We start from the raw sequence: 16,854 nt of genomic DNA on the forward strand, positions 1-16,854 counted from the left end.
TGGCCACCTCATTCGACGAACTGACTCATTAGAAAAGACCCTGATGCTGGGAGAGATTGAAGGCAGGAGGAGAAGGGTTTGACAGAGGATGAGATGGTTAGATGGCATCACCGATTCAATGGACATGGGTTTGGGTGGAACCCGGGAGTTGATGATGGACGGGGGGCCTGGCATGCTGTGGTTCATAGGGTCGCAAAGAGTCGGACATGACTGAGAGACTGAACTGAACTGATAATGGTGGATATATGTCAGTACCCCCTTGCCAAAACCATGAGACTGAACAACACCTAGAGTGAAACTTAACATGAACTATGGATTTGGGTGATAATAAAGTGTCTGTGTAGATTCATCCATTGTAATAAATGTTTCCCTCTGGTGGGGATGTTGATAATGGAGGAAGCTGCGCATGTATGGGGGCCAGATGTACATGGGCAATCACTGCAACTTCCCTCAAATTTGCTGTAACCTTAAAACTGTTCTAAAAAATAAAGTTCACTAAAATTTTTCTTCATAAAAATAGTTACATATGTGGTTCACACATTATTTCAACTGGACAGTGCTACCTCATAGGATAACAATTGGATGATTGTTTAAAGTCATGACCACAGCTTTAAGCTGGAATTCTCATAATTTTGCTTAATCAGTAACATTTCCAAATGTTTATAAAGGTATGTTAATAATTTACCTCTACATGCCATTATATTTTAACTGTACTTCATGTTAATATCTCTTTTTCCCCCATATTATCCTGGATTCAAGACAGTTTCTAGATTCAACTTGTTTCAGTTAGTTACAGTCACTGATTTTCAATATTTAGTTTGTCCCTGGGTGTGAAAACTTTCTTCTCAAACTGTCCTGTTTGCCTCCTCCAACACTATACATGAACTCCCCAAAGAACCGGTGCTTCCCATCAGTAACAATATGTACCAGGCATTTCTCTGCCTGGAGAATTGGCACTGGCTCTCTTCCAAGAAGCCTGGGTTCCTTTTAGTGAGGGATAAACCTGAAGGATTTAGGTATTAGAGCTACATTTGTATCATTCTCAGTGACTGTTGGGTGTCAACTGGCCAAAAATAAACATTAATCATTTCACTGGCTGAATGGAAGCCTTTCAGAGTCATGAGCTCAATTCAACACTAATCTCCTTACTTTTATTTTACTCTAATGTGAATAATAATTCTAAATAGAAATTTTAATTCTAATTATTTACTAGTGCAATTCTCCCTCTCTAATATTCCTGATTTCTCTTTTTAATTTTTTAATTTTATTTTTTATTTTTGGCTGTGCTGGGTCTTTGCTGTTTGCACGGACTTTCTCTAGTTGCGGCAGGCTGAGGCTGTTCTTCGTTGTGTTGCTCAGGCGTCTCACTGTGGAGACTTCTCTCGTTACGAAGTGCGGGCTCTAGGGCATTTGGGTTTCAGTAGCTGCAGCAAATGGGCTCAGTAGTTGTGACGCACAGGCTTAGCTGTCTCGTGGCGTGTGGAATCTTCCCAGACCAGGGATCGAACCAGTGTCCCCTACATTGACAGGTGAATTCTTATCCAATGTGCCACCAGGAAAGTCCCCACATTCTTAATATCGTTAAAAATTGAAAGCAGTCCTTGACTGTTTTCTGGAACTGTCCTGGCACTCACATCTGGGCCTGAGCTAGCCCGGGGCTCACCACTCAGCCATGGAGTTCCCCTGTTCAACATAAACAATTTTACAGGACACAAACATCAGATAAGAGCATTCTGATTATGACAGAGGCAGACAAAACAGGACTACTCCATAATCATGTCTGAGCAGACAAAAACAAGGAGCTTGTCTAAACCACAATAACATATTCCCTTTCCCTGGATAATATGAGTGACTACTGCTGAAAGAGGAGCATTGAAAGAGTTGGCTTAAAACTCAACATTAAGTTCATATCCCAGCGGGACATCCAAAAAAAAAAAAAATCAACATTAAAAAACTAAGGTAATGGCATCTAGTCTCATCACTTTATGGCAAATAGAAGCGGAAAAAGTGGAAGCAGTGACAGATTTTCTTTTCTTGGGCTCCAAAATCACAATGGATGGTGACTGCAGCCATGAAATTAAGACATTTGCTCCTTGGGAGAAAAGCTATGACAAGTGTTTTAAAAAGCAGAGACATCACTTTGCTGACAAAGGTCTGTATAGTCAAAGCTATGGGTTTTCCAATAGTCGTGTATAGACGTGAGTGTTGGACCATAAAGAGGGTTGAGTGCCAAAGAACTGATGCTTTCGAATTGTGGTACAAGAGAATACTCTTGAGAGTCCCTTGGACTGCAAGATCAAACCAGTCAATCCTAAAGGAAATCAACCCTGAATATTCATTGGAAGGACTGATGCTGAAGCTGAAGCCCTAGAACTTTAGCCAAATGATGTGAAGAGCCAACTCACTGGAAAAGACCCTGAAGCTAGCCAGATTGAAGGCAAAAGGAGGAAGTGGCAGAGAATGAGATGGTTAGATAGCATCACCGACTCAATCACCTAAATTGGATCAAGCTCCGGGAGACAGTGAAGGACAGAGGGGACTGGTGTGCTGCAGTCCATGCGGTCACAAAGAGTCAGACACAACTTAATGACTGAATAACAGCAACAGCAGCTGCTTCTTTACCAAGCACAGCTTTAACTCTGCTTTATTCCTCCTGCCTTCTGGATAAAAACCACAAGAAATTGATATAAATTAGCATTTATTATTTGTCTTTGCTTTGAATAATAATTACATAGTCAGAACAACAGAAGTTCTATGCTGTTGATTTCCACTTCTAGAATCAACCTATAGACAAAGCACAGCACAGAAGATTGGATGTAAATATTTCCCATCTTGATCATGTAAAAATAAAGAAGACAGTAGTTTTGGAAGTAAAAGTGGGGAAGATGCTGAAAGGTAGGATTTCCTGACCAGGGTCAGAAGGGAAGAGGATTTGTTTCAAGGGACATTTGACATTGGCTGGGGACATTTTGACTTGTCTCACTGGCAGGATGCTAGTGGCACCTAGTGGGGAGAAGCCAAGGATGCTGCATAGCATCCTAAAATACCCTGGGCAGTCCTCCACACGAGAGAAATATTCAGCCCCAAATCTCTGCAGTGCCATGGCTGAGCCATCTTGATCTAGAGTAAAAAGCAAGGTCCTTACCATGGCTGATACAGCTCTACCTGATCTGGTGCAGTCTGCCTCTATTGTCAGCTCCACCCACTCTCCGTCAATCACACTGATCTATTCTTTCTCAGACTTCCCCGGCACATTTCTGCCTTGGGGGCTTTGCATATGTTGGTTCCTTTAGTTGGGAGCCTCTTTCCCCAATAACCACACAGCTCAGTCCCTCCTCTTTCTACAAGTTTTGGAATAAATGTCCCTTCTCAATAAGATCTACGTTGACCACATTACATAAAATTACAATACCTGCGCAGGCGCTAGCAATCCTTGCTCGGTTCTATTTTTGTTTTCTTAATTCTGTTTTACTTATCATCTACTAACATTGTTTTCCTTTGCTTGTTTATCGTGTTTATTGCTGTTGTCTGTTATCCCTGTGATAAGCACCACAGGAAATGTTGTGCAGTTTGCTCACTGACCTACCCCAAGTGCCTGGAATACTTCCTGAAGTGAAGTGAAAGCTGCTCAGCCATGTCTGACTCTTTGAAACCCCATGAACTATACATTCCATGGAATTCTCCAGGCCAGAATACTGGAGTGGGTAGCCTTTCCCATCTCCAGGGGATCTTCTCAACCCAAGGATCGAACCCAGGTCTCCTGCACAGCAGGCTGATTCTTTACCAGCTGAGCCACAAGGGAGGTCCAAGAAACACTGCCTGGCATATCTCTACGATCCCAAGGACTGTAGCCCACCACACCCCAATGTTCACGGGATTTCCCAGGCGCGAATACTGGTGGGTTGCCCTTTCCTTCTCCAGGGGATCTTCCCAACCCAGCGATTGAACTCACGTCTCCTGTTTCCGGCATTGCAGGTGGATTCTTTACCTGCTGAGTCATTAGGGAAGCCCACTAGTAACTGTCAATATATATTAATTGCATGAATTAAATGGATGAACTTGATAATTTCCAAAGCTTTTTAAAGTATTTAAACATTTTCAGTATCATTTGCAGCAAGATGGATGGACCTAGAGATTATCATACTAAGTCACAAGTAAGTCACTGCTGCTGAGTCACTTCAGTCGTGTCTGATTCTGTGCGACCCCATAGACTGCAGCCCACCAGGCTGCCCCATCCTTGGGATTCTCCAGGCAAGAACACTGGAGTGGGTTGCCATTTCCTTCTCCAATGCATGAAAGTGAAAAGTGAAAGTGAAGTTGCTCAGTCGTGTCCAACTCAGTGACTCCATGGATTGCAGCCCACCAGGTTCCTCTATCCATGGGATTTTCCAGGCAAGAGTACTGGAGTGGGTCGCCATTGCCTTCTCCAAAGAGAGACAAATACCGTATGATATCACTTATGTGTGGAATCTAAAATATGACATAAATGAATTTATCTATGAAAGAGAAACAAATTTTAGACATGGAGAACAAATTTGTTGTTGACGAGGGGGAGGGGGCAGGGAGGGATGGATTGGAAGTTTGAGATTAGTAAATGCAAACTATATATAGAATGGATAAACAACAAGGTCCTACTGTGTATAGCACAGGGAATTCAACATCCTGTGATAAACCATAATGAAAAAGAACATGAAAAAGTATGTTGTGTATATATATATATGTATATGTGTGTATAACTAAATCATTTTGCTGTACAATAGAAATTAACACATTGTAAATCAATTATACTTCAATAGATTTTTTAAGAAAGCATATATATCTTCTCTGTTCACTACCAATTTCAAAATTCCAAAAGACTTTTAAAAATCAAGAATTTTCTAAAAATCCACACTACATATTATAAATTATACCTAACAATACATTCTCACCTGCAAACAAGATTTCCTTTTTGACAGTCTATGGATTGAATTAGGAAACTATCAAACTCTCTGTGCTGGTCTCCAGGAAATAAATTGCATAGCCAGTTAAACACCAAGTGGGTTCCCAGAATCTCATTGCTTCCATATTGAATATTCAAGATAAAATTGCATTCTCATAAAGCACTGGCCTGCTTACCCTAGCTCTGTTCATTGTATTTTGAAAATACACTGCATTTATATATTAACAAAATTAAGTCCATCACTGTTTATTTGTTTTGCCCATAGATTTTCCAAATAACTGCAAATAGAGAAAACACTTTCCCTGTATAAACATACGGGCTTTGGGAAGATCCCCTGGAAAAGGGAACAGTTACCCACTCTAGTATTCTGGCCTGGAGAATTCCATGGATGTATAGTATAAACATACACACATGTGCACACAAATTACAGGAAAAATCATCCTTAAAAGCAATAGTTTACTTTTGTTCATAAAGATTTGGAAAACTCCCAAATTATTTCCCTGAATCAGGCAGCTTTTATTTGGCAGTCAACAACCCTACCACATAGAGTCAAATAATTCTTCATTTTTAACCCACAGTACCTTAAAAATTAGTCAGGAAGACAACTTTTGCTTGTTTTTCACTTTGTAATATATCTGGTCAACAAATATATAATTTTTAAATTGATATGTTGGTAAATTATGAATCTTCTTAATTAAGATGAAATAAGCAGTGTGTGTCAATTGTTAAATTGGAAAAAGTTTAAATTTATCTCTGTGTATCATAAATGTAATTTAAACAAAGTTAACAATGAACTTTGGAGAAGGCAATGGCACCCCACTCCAGTCCTCTTGCCTGGAAAATCCCATGGATGGAGAAGCCTGGTGAGCTGCAGTCCATGGGGTCGCTAGGAGTCAGACATGACTGAGCAACTTCACTTTCACTTTTCACTTTCATGCATTGGAGAAGGAAATGGTAACCCATTCCAGTGTTCTTACCTGGAGAATCCCAGGGACAGGGGAGCCTGGTGGGCTGACGTCTCTGGGGTCACATTAGGTCGGCCATGACTGAAGCAACTTAGCAGCAGCAGCAGCAACAATGAACTTTATAGTAATAATATGTTTAGAAACAAGCTAAACTAAAATAAGTTTTGTTATAGTATAACAGGTGATGTCATGGAATCACTTGATATGTGGAAAACTCACACATCTGGTGTCAGAAGCAGTGTTAAGGTAGTGTGAGAGTAAAAGAGAAAGACACAGGAGGAGTGCAGATTTTTCTTTATGACCTCTAACAAAATTCACGGCTCTTGGGACTTCCCTACTAGTCCAGCGGTTGAGAATCCACCTGCCAATGCAAGGAACATGGGTTTGATCCCTGGTCCGAAAAGATTCCACGTGCCGTGGAGCCACAGCCAACTAAGCCTGTGTGCCACAGCTACTGAAGCCCAAACCCTAGAACCTAGGTTCTGCAACAAAAGAAGCCACTAAAATGAGAAGCCTTCACACAGCAACAAAGAATAGTACCTGCTCTCTGCAACTAAAGAAAGTCTGTACGCAGCAATGAAGACCCAGCACAGCCAAAAAACCAAACAAAAAAAAAAAATTGATGGCTCATAGTAAGTGTTCAATAAATATCAGTGATGTTGACCTTAAAAATAAAATAGTTATTTCACCAGCAAAAACAGGTTTATTCAGGAATAGCTGGGGAATTGCAATTGGGACAAACAAGCTATAGCAAAAGCCATAGGCAAACCCAGTAACAAAACGAGAGCAATGTTGCTTTATAGAGAAAAAGGAGGAAGTTGAAAGGGGTTGTTTTCAATGAAAATCTATTGGAAAAAAGTGAGAGTTCAGGGTGACGAAGATTTCTCATTGACTGAGTTGCTGGTGTAGTCAATTTCTTGTAGGAGATGCAGTGCACATCTTTTCCTGTTCAGTTCAGTCGCTCAGTTGTGTCTTTGCCACCCCATGGACTGCAGCACGCCAGGCTTCCCCATCCATCACCAACTCCCGGAGCTTGTCTGACTCAAGCCCATCTAGTCGGTGAGGCCATCCAACCATCTCATCCTCTGTCGTTCTCTTCTTCTCCTGCCTTCAATCTTTCCCAGCATCAGGGTCTTTTCCAATGAGTCAGTTCTTCACATCAGGTAGTCAAAGTATTGGAGTTTCAGCTTCAGCATCAGTCCTTCCAATGAATATTCAGGACGGATTTCCTTTAGGATTGACTGGTTTGATCTTGCAGTCCAAGGGACTCTAAAGAGTCTTCAACACCACAGTTCAAAAGCATCAGTTCTTATGTGCTCAGCTTTATTTATAGTCCAACTCTCACATCCGTACATGACTATTGGAAAAACCATAGCCTTGACTAGACGGACCTTTGTTGGCAAAGTAATGTCTCTGCTTTTTAACATGCTGTCTGGGTTGGTCATAGCTTTTCTTCCAAGAAGCAAGCGTCTTTTAATTTCATGGCTGCAGTCACCATCAGCAGTGATTTTGGAGCCCAGGAAAATAAAGTCTGTCACTTTTCCATTGTTTCCCACGTATTTTTCCTGTTAGAGCCTATAACTGATGGCTGTTCCCTGTGGATTCTTTCATCGAGGTCTGTAATTGACAGCTCTTCGTGTAAGCCACATAGAGTGCTACTGCAGTGAGAGCTCCCCTTCCTGGCCTACAGACTCCGCTTTAGTGAGATTTCCATTTATTAATTTTCACAGTGATAGTGATCTGTCTTTGTCCTTACTCTGGGCCTCCAGGGAAGTTGCGACTACCAACAAACACTCACAAGCAAATACGTAGCTTTCAGGTGGTTTTGATCGAACCCTTAGGTGGCGTTAAGAGCACCTACATGAGGGACAGATTCTGCACTTACTCCTTCTGCAGGGCCTCCTTCTTCTGCCTGAAATGTTCTGTTCATTGTCAACTCCAGTTCTGCAAAGTAAACATATCTTTCATATTGCAGGCCAAGAGTGACTTCCAAAAGAAAACTTTCACTGACCTCCCAGTCTAGGTCAAGTCCCCTTTCTAGAACCAATAGAACTAATCAGAAGTGTAATGTCATAATTTTTTCACAGATATTCCATTTGTATCTGCCTCCCCACCAAACTACAGGTCCCATGACGGCAAGGCCTACTCCTTTTTGCTCATCTGTTTCCCCAGGACCCAACTTAGTGCCTGGAATACAGTAGGCATTCAAAAAACACATTTTATGAATGTGTGTCCCTCATGTTATCATCCATAAATTCAAGTTCTTTTTGTTAGCATTTAATTTTTAAGTTGATTTTATAGTTGAAAAATACTTTTTGCACTTATTATAATAGACTTCTGGAAAAAAATACTCATTTTTATTTATTTATTTGGCTGCATTGGGTCTCAGTTGCAGGACGTGGAATCTTCAATTTTCATTGGCATTTTTGGGATTTTTAGTTGGAGCAAGTGGGATCTAGCTCTCCAACCAGGAATCGAACCTGGGCTCCCTGCACTGGAGTCAGCCACTAGACCACCAAATCAGATCAGATCAGTTCAGTCGCTCAGTTGTGTCCGACTCTTTGTGACCCCATGAACTGCAGCACTCCAGGCCTCCCTGTCCATCACCAACTTCCAGAGTTCACTCAGACTCACGTCCATCAAGTCAGTGATGCCATCCAGCCATCTCATCCTCTGTCGTCCCCTTCTCCTCCTGCCCCCAATCCCTCCCAGCATCAGAGTCTTTTCCAATGAGTCAACTCTTCGCATGAGGTGGCCAAAGTACTGGAGTTTCAGCTTTAGCATCAGTCCTTCCAAAGAAATCCCAGGGCTGATCTCCTTCAGAATGGACTGGTTGAATCTCCTTGCAGTCCAAGGGACTCTCAAGAGTCTTCTCCAACACCACAGTTCAAAAGCATCAATTCTTCGGCACTCAGCTTTCTTTATACTCCAACTCTCACATCCATACATGACCCCTGGAAAAACCATAGCCTTGACTAGACAGACCTTTGTTGGCAAAGTAATGTCTCTGCTTTTTAATATGATGTCTAGGTTGGTCATAACTTTTCTTCCAAGGAGTAAGTCTTTTAATTTCATGGCTGCAGTCACCATCTGCAGTGATTTTGGAGCCCAGAAAAATAAAGTCAGCCACTGTTTCCACTTGCAATATTAAAAACTCAGTGCACTAATCCAGTTCGTTCTTATCTGTAGATTTTTCCCCAATGGCTATAATCATATTATTCTATTAAGGCCCACTGATCATTGTAACTCAGTTTATCTATTTATTATAAGTTGCCATTCAACTATTACTAACAGCTGAGTTATCACATTTTGATAGCTGGTATCAAAAACCTCTGAGGGTAACCAGCAAGCAGTCAGGGATTGCTATCTCTGGATGGCTCAATTAATGTTGTGTAGTCTGCAAGTTTTGGTAATTGCTCTTATGATGGAATAATCCTATGTGCATTTTAAATTTCACTTTGATAAGAATTTTTCTTTGTTTTAAGCAAATAAATGACCATGTCCACTTGAATACACCCTATCTACCCTGATGGCTTAGTGTTTCTGGCTAATATCCATTAAAGCTGAGTTTCAAGCATCCCAGTACTTTCCAGGGCTAAACTGCTGCCTTTTATTTTGTTCCTCAGCAGAAAAGAGCACCTCCTCAAAGAGAATATGAATAAATGGGCCTCTATTTTGTTCTGAATGGTTCTCAAATGAGCCAGGAGAGTTGAAAGTAGAAGAAATTTCAATTCTTCCTCCTCAAGAGGCAATTGAAAGGATCTCTCTTAATATGAGGGTATTAATATAAATAGAGAGAAAGGCAGAGATATACCCAAATGAACACTTTCAAAGAATAGCAAGAAGAGATAAGAAGACCTTCTTAAATGAACAATGCAAAGAAATAGAGGAAAACAATAGAATGGGAAAGGCTAGAGACCTCTTCAAGAAAATTGAAGATATCAAGGGAACATTTCATGTAAAAATGGGAACAGCAAAGGACAGAAATGGGAATGACCTAACAGAAATAGAAGAGACTAAGAAGAGGTGGCAAGAATACGTAGAAGAACTGTACAAAAAAGGTCTTATGACCTAGATAACCACAATGGTATGGTCACTCATCTAGAGTTAGACATCCTGGAGTTAGGAAGCATTACTTACCAACAAACCATTACTTAGGAAGCATTACTACCAACAAAGCTAGTGGAGGTGATGGAATTCCAGCTGAGCTAGTTCAAATCTTAAAAGATGATACTGTTAAAGTGCTATACTCAATATGTCAGCAAATTTGGAAAACTCAGCAGTTTTCCACAGGACTGGCCACAGGACTGACATTTTCGAGTCAGTTTTCATTCCAATCCCAAAGAAGGGCAGTGACAAAGAATGTTCAAAGCACTTTACAATTACCCTCATTTTGTATGCTAGCAAGGTAATGCTCAAAATCCTTCAGCAGTATGTGAACCAAGAATTTCCAGATGTTCAAACGGGGTTTAAGAAAGACAGAGGAGCCAGAGATCAAATTGCCAACATTCATTGGATCATAGAAAAAGCAAAGGAATTCCAGAACAATATCTACTACTTCATTGACTATTCAAAAGCCTTTGATTGTGTGGGTCACAGCAAACTGTGGAAAATTCTTAAAGAGAAGGGAGTACCAGACCACCTTATCTGTCTCCTGAGAAACCTGTATGCAAGCCAAGAAGTAACACTTAGATCCGGACATGGAACAACTGACTGGTTCCAAATTGGGAAAGGAGTACAACAAAGCTGTATATTGCTATACCACTTATTTAACTTATATGCAGAGTACATCGTGTGGAATGCCAGCCTAGATGAATCACAAGCTGGAATCAAGGTTGCTGGGAGAAATACCAACAACCTCAAATATGCAGATGATACCACTCTAATGGCAGAAAGTAAAGAGAAACTAAAGAGCCTCTTGATGAGGGTGAAAGAGGAGAGTGAAAAAGCTGGCTTCAAGCTCAACATTCAGAAAATGAAGATCATGGCGTAGGGTCCCATTACTTCATGGCAAATAGAAGGGGAAAAAGTGAAAGTGGATCTTGGGCTCCAAAATCACTGTGGATGGTGACCGCAGTCATGAGATTAAAAGCTTCTTGCTCTTTTCCAGTAGTCATTTATGGATGTGAGAATTGGACCAAAAAGAAGGCTGAACGCCAAAGAATTGATGCTTTTAACTGTGTTGCTGGAGAAGACTCTTGAGAGTCCCTTGGACTGCAAGGAGATCAAGCCAGTCAATCCTAAAGGAAATCAGTCCTGAATATTCATTGGACGGACTGATGCTGAAGCTGAAGCTGAAGCTCCAGTACTTTGGCCACCTGATGTGAAAGGCTGACTCATTGGAAAAGACCCTGATGCTGGGAAAGATGGAAGGCAAAATGAAGCAGCAAAAGATGAAATGGTTAGATAGCATCACCAATTTAACGGACATGAGTTTGAGAAAACTCTGGGAGATTGTGGAGGACAGAGGAACCTGGTGTGCTGCAATCCATGGGGCTCACGTAGAGTGTCAGATACAACTTAGTGACTAAACCACAACAACGACAAATTAATAGAAAGGAGAAAGGTACTTGTTTATTGGGTATAAGCAGAGAAGAGAAAGCATGGCACCAACAGCCTCATTCTCCCTAATTGCTCTTCTTTCTGCCAACCACATTCTCTCCAGAGACGGAGGTATCTGGAAGGGCTGCTCATGGTCCCTCCTGAACCAAGACCATTCCTGGGCTAAGTAAGGACAAGGTATGTATTCAGAAGGAGAAATCCACTGAGTTATCTGTGGTCTCAGGATATCATCTGAGTGAGCAGGTTATACCCAGCAGGAGGCCTATGCCCCGAACACTCAGTCCTCTTAGAGCATTTCCACTCCTCTCTGCCACTGCACTTTCTCCCACTTTCCTATGTGAACAGACTAACTAACCCATGTTACTCCTTTCCTCATTTCTCAGGGCGTGACCATCACAAGCAGAATTTTCACAACTCCTTTATGAAGGCTTAGACTCTGGAGTCAGGCTCCATCTGACTTAAATAGACTTAGTTGACTCTACTCTAAGAACAAACCTTTGGATGTTCAAGGGACACAGTTTTATCAGTTCAAGTGAGCAGGGGAGAAGCTGGAGTGAGGAAGGCAGAGTTACCTCTCATTCTAGAGTGTTCACAAACAGATCTGTCTTTAACCCTTATCTAAGACCCACTCATTTAATCATTCATTCACTCAGTGTTGGTTATGACTTATACTATGTAGACTATGAACTATTTTGTGTGTTAGGAATATGGTAGTAAACAAGACAAAGTTCTTGCTCTTAGGTAGATTACAAAGCAAGTCATAAAATAATGGATATAAAATAGGTGGAAAAATAAGCAGGAAAAGGGAAATAAATAATTACATATGTATATTTAACATATATTATTTGCTGAAAACTCCCAGAAGACGCTAGTGGTAAAGAATCTTCCTGCCAATGCAGTGAGATATAAGAGAAAAGGGTTCGATTCCCTTCCCTCCTGGGAAGATCCCATGGAGGAGGAAATGGCAACCAACTCCAATATTCTTGCCTGGAAAATCCCATGGACAGAGGAGCCTCACAGACTACAGTCCATAGGGTTGCACAGACACCACTGAAGTAACTTAGCACCGCTGCCTCTCTACATAGGTGACCACTGAATGGAGATGAGAACGAAGTGAGGTTGTCAGCCATGCAAATACTTGGGAGAAGAGCATTTCAGGCAGAAGGAATAACAGGCATCTTAAGGTGAGAGTCTGCTTGGTGGGCTCATGGAGTAGCTGAAGGCCAGTGTGCTAGAGCTCAGGGGATGACAATGATGGGGGAAGAGATGCAGCCAGGGACGTGAGGCTGGAGGCTAGGGGCAGGTCATGTAGGGTCTTGCAGGCATCGTAAGGATACTGGGTTTTATTCTAAGTGCGATTGGACCTTACTGGAAAGTTGAGGAGTAGCATGATCTGATTCACATTTTCAAAGAATCAGTCTTGTTGCTTGTGGAGAACAAATTGTAGGGGTCAAAGTGGAAGCAAGGAGACTTGCTTCAAGGCCTTTGCAGGAGCTCAGGGGAGAAATAACAGGCAAGGATGGTAGCCGTAGAGGTAGTGAGCTATTGCCAGATCCTGAATGTGTTTTGCTGATAGGATTGGGTGGGGTTATAAGAGAAAGAGAAATGTGAAGGGTGACTCCAGAGGTTTTGATCTGAGCAACTGGGTGAATATAGTGTCACTTACAGAGACAGGAAACCATGGAAGAGGAATAGGGTTTGGGGCAGGGGAAGGAGGGCCGGGGAGGGCGGGTGGTGGGTGGTGGAGTAAAGAGGAAGGGTAGCCCAGAGTTCATTTTAGACATGTTGAGTTTGAGATGACTGTTAAACAATCAAGTAAAAATGCTTACTAGGCAATTGAAAATACTTATCTGAAGTTCAGGGGGAAGTCAGGGCTAGAAACATAAATACAAAAGAGTTCAGTATATAGATGTTATTTATTTATTTGTATTATGAAACAACTTTTAAGCATATACAAAAGCAGAGAGAATAACATAACTATCATCTACATACCCATCACCTAGCTTCATCAGTTACTAATATTTTGCTAATCTTGTCCCATCTTCCCCTGCTCCTCCAGGGCTGCAGCATTTTAAAACAAACTCTGGATATTTATTGCTTTCCCCATAAATATTTCAGTATATAATGGATTATTTTTAAACAAATGACATTACCCACAGAGTGTGTATAAATAGAGACGAGGTCAGAGAATTGATCTCCGACTCTACTTTAGAGATTAGGATTAGGAACCACTTGAGGGGGCTGAGAAGGAACAAGTGAGGGAAAGGGTAGGGAATGTGGGATCTTGAACGCAATGTGAAACATGGGTTTCAAGAAGGAGGGAGGATTTGGACTTCTCTGGTGGTCCAGTGGGTAAGAATCTGCCTGCCAATGCAGGGGACACGGGTTCAGTCCCTGGCCCAGGAAGATCCCACGTGCTGTGGAGCAACTAAAGCCGTGCACCACAACTACTGAAGCCCACTCTAGAGCCCACACCCCACAACAGGAGAAGCCGCTTCAACGAGAAGCCTGTGCTCCGTAATGAAGAGTCGCCCTCATTCGCCACAACCAGAGAAAGTCCGCAGAAAGCAATGAAGACCCAGTACAGCCCCAAAAAATTAATTCATGAATTAAAATACTAGAAAAAAAAAGAAGGAGGAGGAGGGAAGGATCAATCGTGCTGAATGCTGCTGAGAAGCTGGGAAAGATGAGGACTGAAAAAAGACCCTTGCATTTAAGGAAGTTGTGATCACCAGCGATGAGAGCAGGTTAGCACAAGAGCTTGATTAAAATGGATTTAAGAGAAAATGAGAGGAGAGGCAATAGAGAATTCTAGTACACAGAGCTTTTAAAAGGGATCTATTTTTTCCCATAAAGAGAAGGTGGGAAAGGGAGTCATTACCAGAGGATGGTGTGAGGCTCAAAGGAGGCATCTTTTAAAGAGAGGAGAAACGATAGCATGTTGGTAGGCTCATGGAAACAATAAAGTAGACAGGGAAATTCTGATGATGTAGAAGTGAGACAGAAAAAATTCATGAGCTAATTCCTGGAGTAGGTAAGAGGAAGTCGGATTTAGGGTTTTAGATCACTCATTTCAGTAGCTACAGGAAATTCTGAAGAGGCCTTGCCTCTTATGGGTCAGGTCCTAGGGTAGAGACAGTCCCCCTTCTTTATCAGCACTAGCTCCGGAGGATGAGCATCCTTGTCCAAAGAATGATTAGGCTTGTCATCAAGATAGGTGGGATCCTCTTTCACTAAGTGGAATCATTTGGTTGTGTCTTACCCACTGTCAAATCTCCATGGATCTAGTTACTCCCACAGCAAGCGCAGTCCCAGTTATACAGAGATATGAATCACTCCCTCCAAGAATTAGCAATAAAGTTGAGTAGATCAGATATTAAGAATAGAAAGCTTTTTAAAAAATCTCCCTTCATACCCTTCGTTTGGAGAAGCTGACTCTAACTCAGGGGTGGAGTGGATCAGTGCACACGTGACCACAGTCACAGGTCCAGGGGTGGACTTGTGATCTAATCCAATCCAATTGTATCTTTTTTAGAAACCCTAGGCTAAAGATTCCTGATGCCAAACCCTGGAGCTTTGAGCATCGATCAGTTAACAAAAGCAGTCAGTATTACAGATGTAGGGGAAAAAATGCATGGACATCAAGAGGGGAAAGAGGATGGGATGAACTGGGAGATTAGGACTGACATACACACACTGTACAAAATAGATAACTAATGAGAACCGACTGCACAGCACAGGGAACTCAACTCAGTGCTCTATGGTGACCTAAATGGGAAGGAAATCCAAAAAAGAGGGGCTATATGAATACATTTAGCTGATGCACTTTGCTGCACAGCAGAAACTAGCACAGCATTGTAAAGTCACTGTACTCCAGTAAAATTTTTTAAAAATACAACTGGATAATCATGCCAGCCAGATACATTGAATGATATATTTCACCAGTCAAATGAAGGTCAAGGTAAGAAAGTGTTTGTGTTTGCCGTATCCTCATTATTACACCTGGAATGATATTGTAAGATAGAATAATGAATTCCTTGTATCACTCAATAAACATATAACTCATAAAAAAAGAAGTCAGTTTTACGACTGACTTTTATGCCAACATTTCAGAAGGCAGAGATAAGGGATGAAAATATATTGCACCCTTGTTGAGCTGTTGGATTAGTGTGTTACCTTAAGTTCTGATACCAAGTTTTAGCGCAGTTTCGAAAAATATTCAATTATGTAGAATAATATATTTCCCTTTATTGCTTATAGGAATATTGCTTAAAGGGAATATATTCCCTTTAGGGCTTCCCTGGTGGCTCTGATGATAAAGTGTCTGCCGGCAATGCAGGAGACCTGGGTTCTATCCCTGGGTCAGGAAGATCCCTTGGAGAAGGAAATGGCAACCCACTCCAGTACTCTTGCCTGGAAATTCCATGCACGGAGGAGCCTGGTAGGCTACAGTCCATGGGGTCACAAAGAGTTGGACACGACTGAGTGACTTCATGTTATTGCTTAAGCCAGTTTGCGTTGGGATTTCTATTATTTGCGATCAGAATCATCGTAACTGAAGCACAATGAAAGGCACTGTTCTCTACTAGGTTACACATTTATTAGACATGTTTATCATAGACTAGTTCTGTGTCAAGCATGTGCTATGCACCAGGGAGATAGTAGTAAACAAGGATGTGTCTTCACAGTTTAAAAGCAGCCCCCCAGGTGCTTTCTTCTGGAGGGTTGGTCCCTTTGTTCTTTGCTGTGAGCCCCCGACATTCAATCCTGGCTTCTCTCTTCTCAGAGCTGACACCTCCTGCCTTCACCACATGGGACCTTCTCTAGCCAATTTTGTCTTAAAGCATATTTATCTTCGCAGCCCTCCTTGTCATATCACTGTTTCAGTTGGAAGTCAGTCAGGGAAACAGAAACTATTTTAGATGTTTCAAGCAGGAAGGAATTTATCTCAGGGAAATAGTTTTTGTCTCAAACCATTAGAAGAGCTGGAGAGGTGGAGCTCAGAGTAAGTCGTCCTTTGTTCTCAGAACTGTCACTGGCTTTCAAAGAGTCAAAAGTTTTAGGAACTGCAATGATTACTCCTGCAAGCGGCACGGAGGCGTGGGGAACTACATGGAGACTACTGCAAAACCTCTTGTCTTCCTGCTGCTTGCTGGTGAAGAAACAACAATATATAGCTTCCACTTCTCGTTTGCTTTCTAAATCTCATCTGAATGACTTTCATTGGCTGGCAGTAACCTGAACTCCACTGGTGAATTTCCAACAGACAGTCCGACACAGCCAGTCATCAAAGGAAGAACCTAACCCCTTTCTTTTAAGGAATTGTCTGCTAATCACAGTATACCTGGTCTTTGAAGGCAGTGGGGATTTAACTGGAGCAGGTTCCTA

Source organism: Bos indicus x Bos taurus, chromosome 3, assembly GCF_003369695.1.
Source record: "Bos indicus x Bos taurus breed Angus x Brahman F1 hybrid chromosome 3, Bos_hybrid_MaternalHap_v2.0, whole genome shotgun sequence".
In the NCBI taxonomy this organism is placed as follows: domain Eukaryota; kingdom Metazoa; phylum Chordata; class Mammalia; order Artiodactyla; family Bovidae; genus Bos; species Bos indicus x Bos taurus.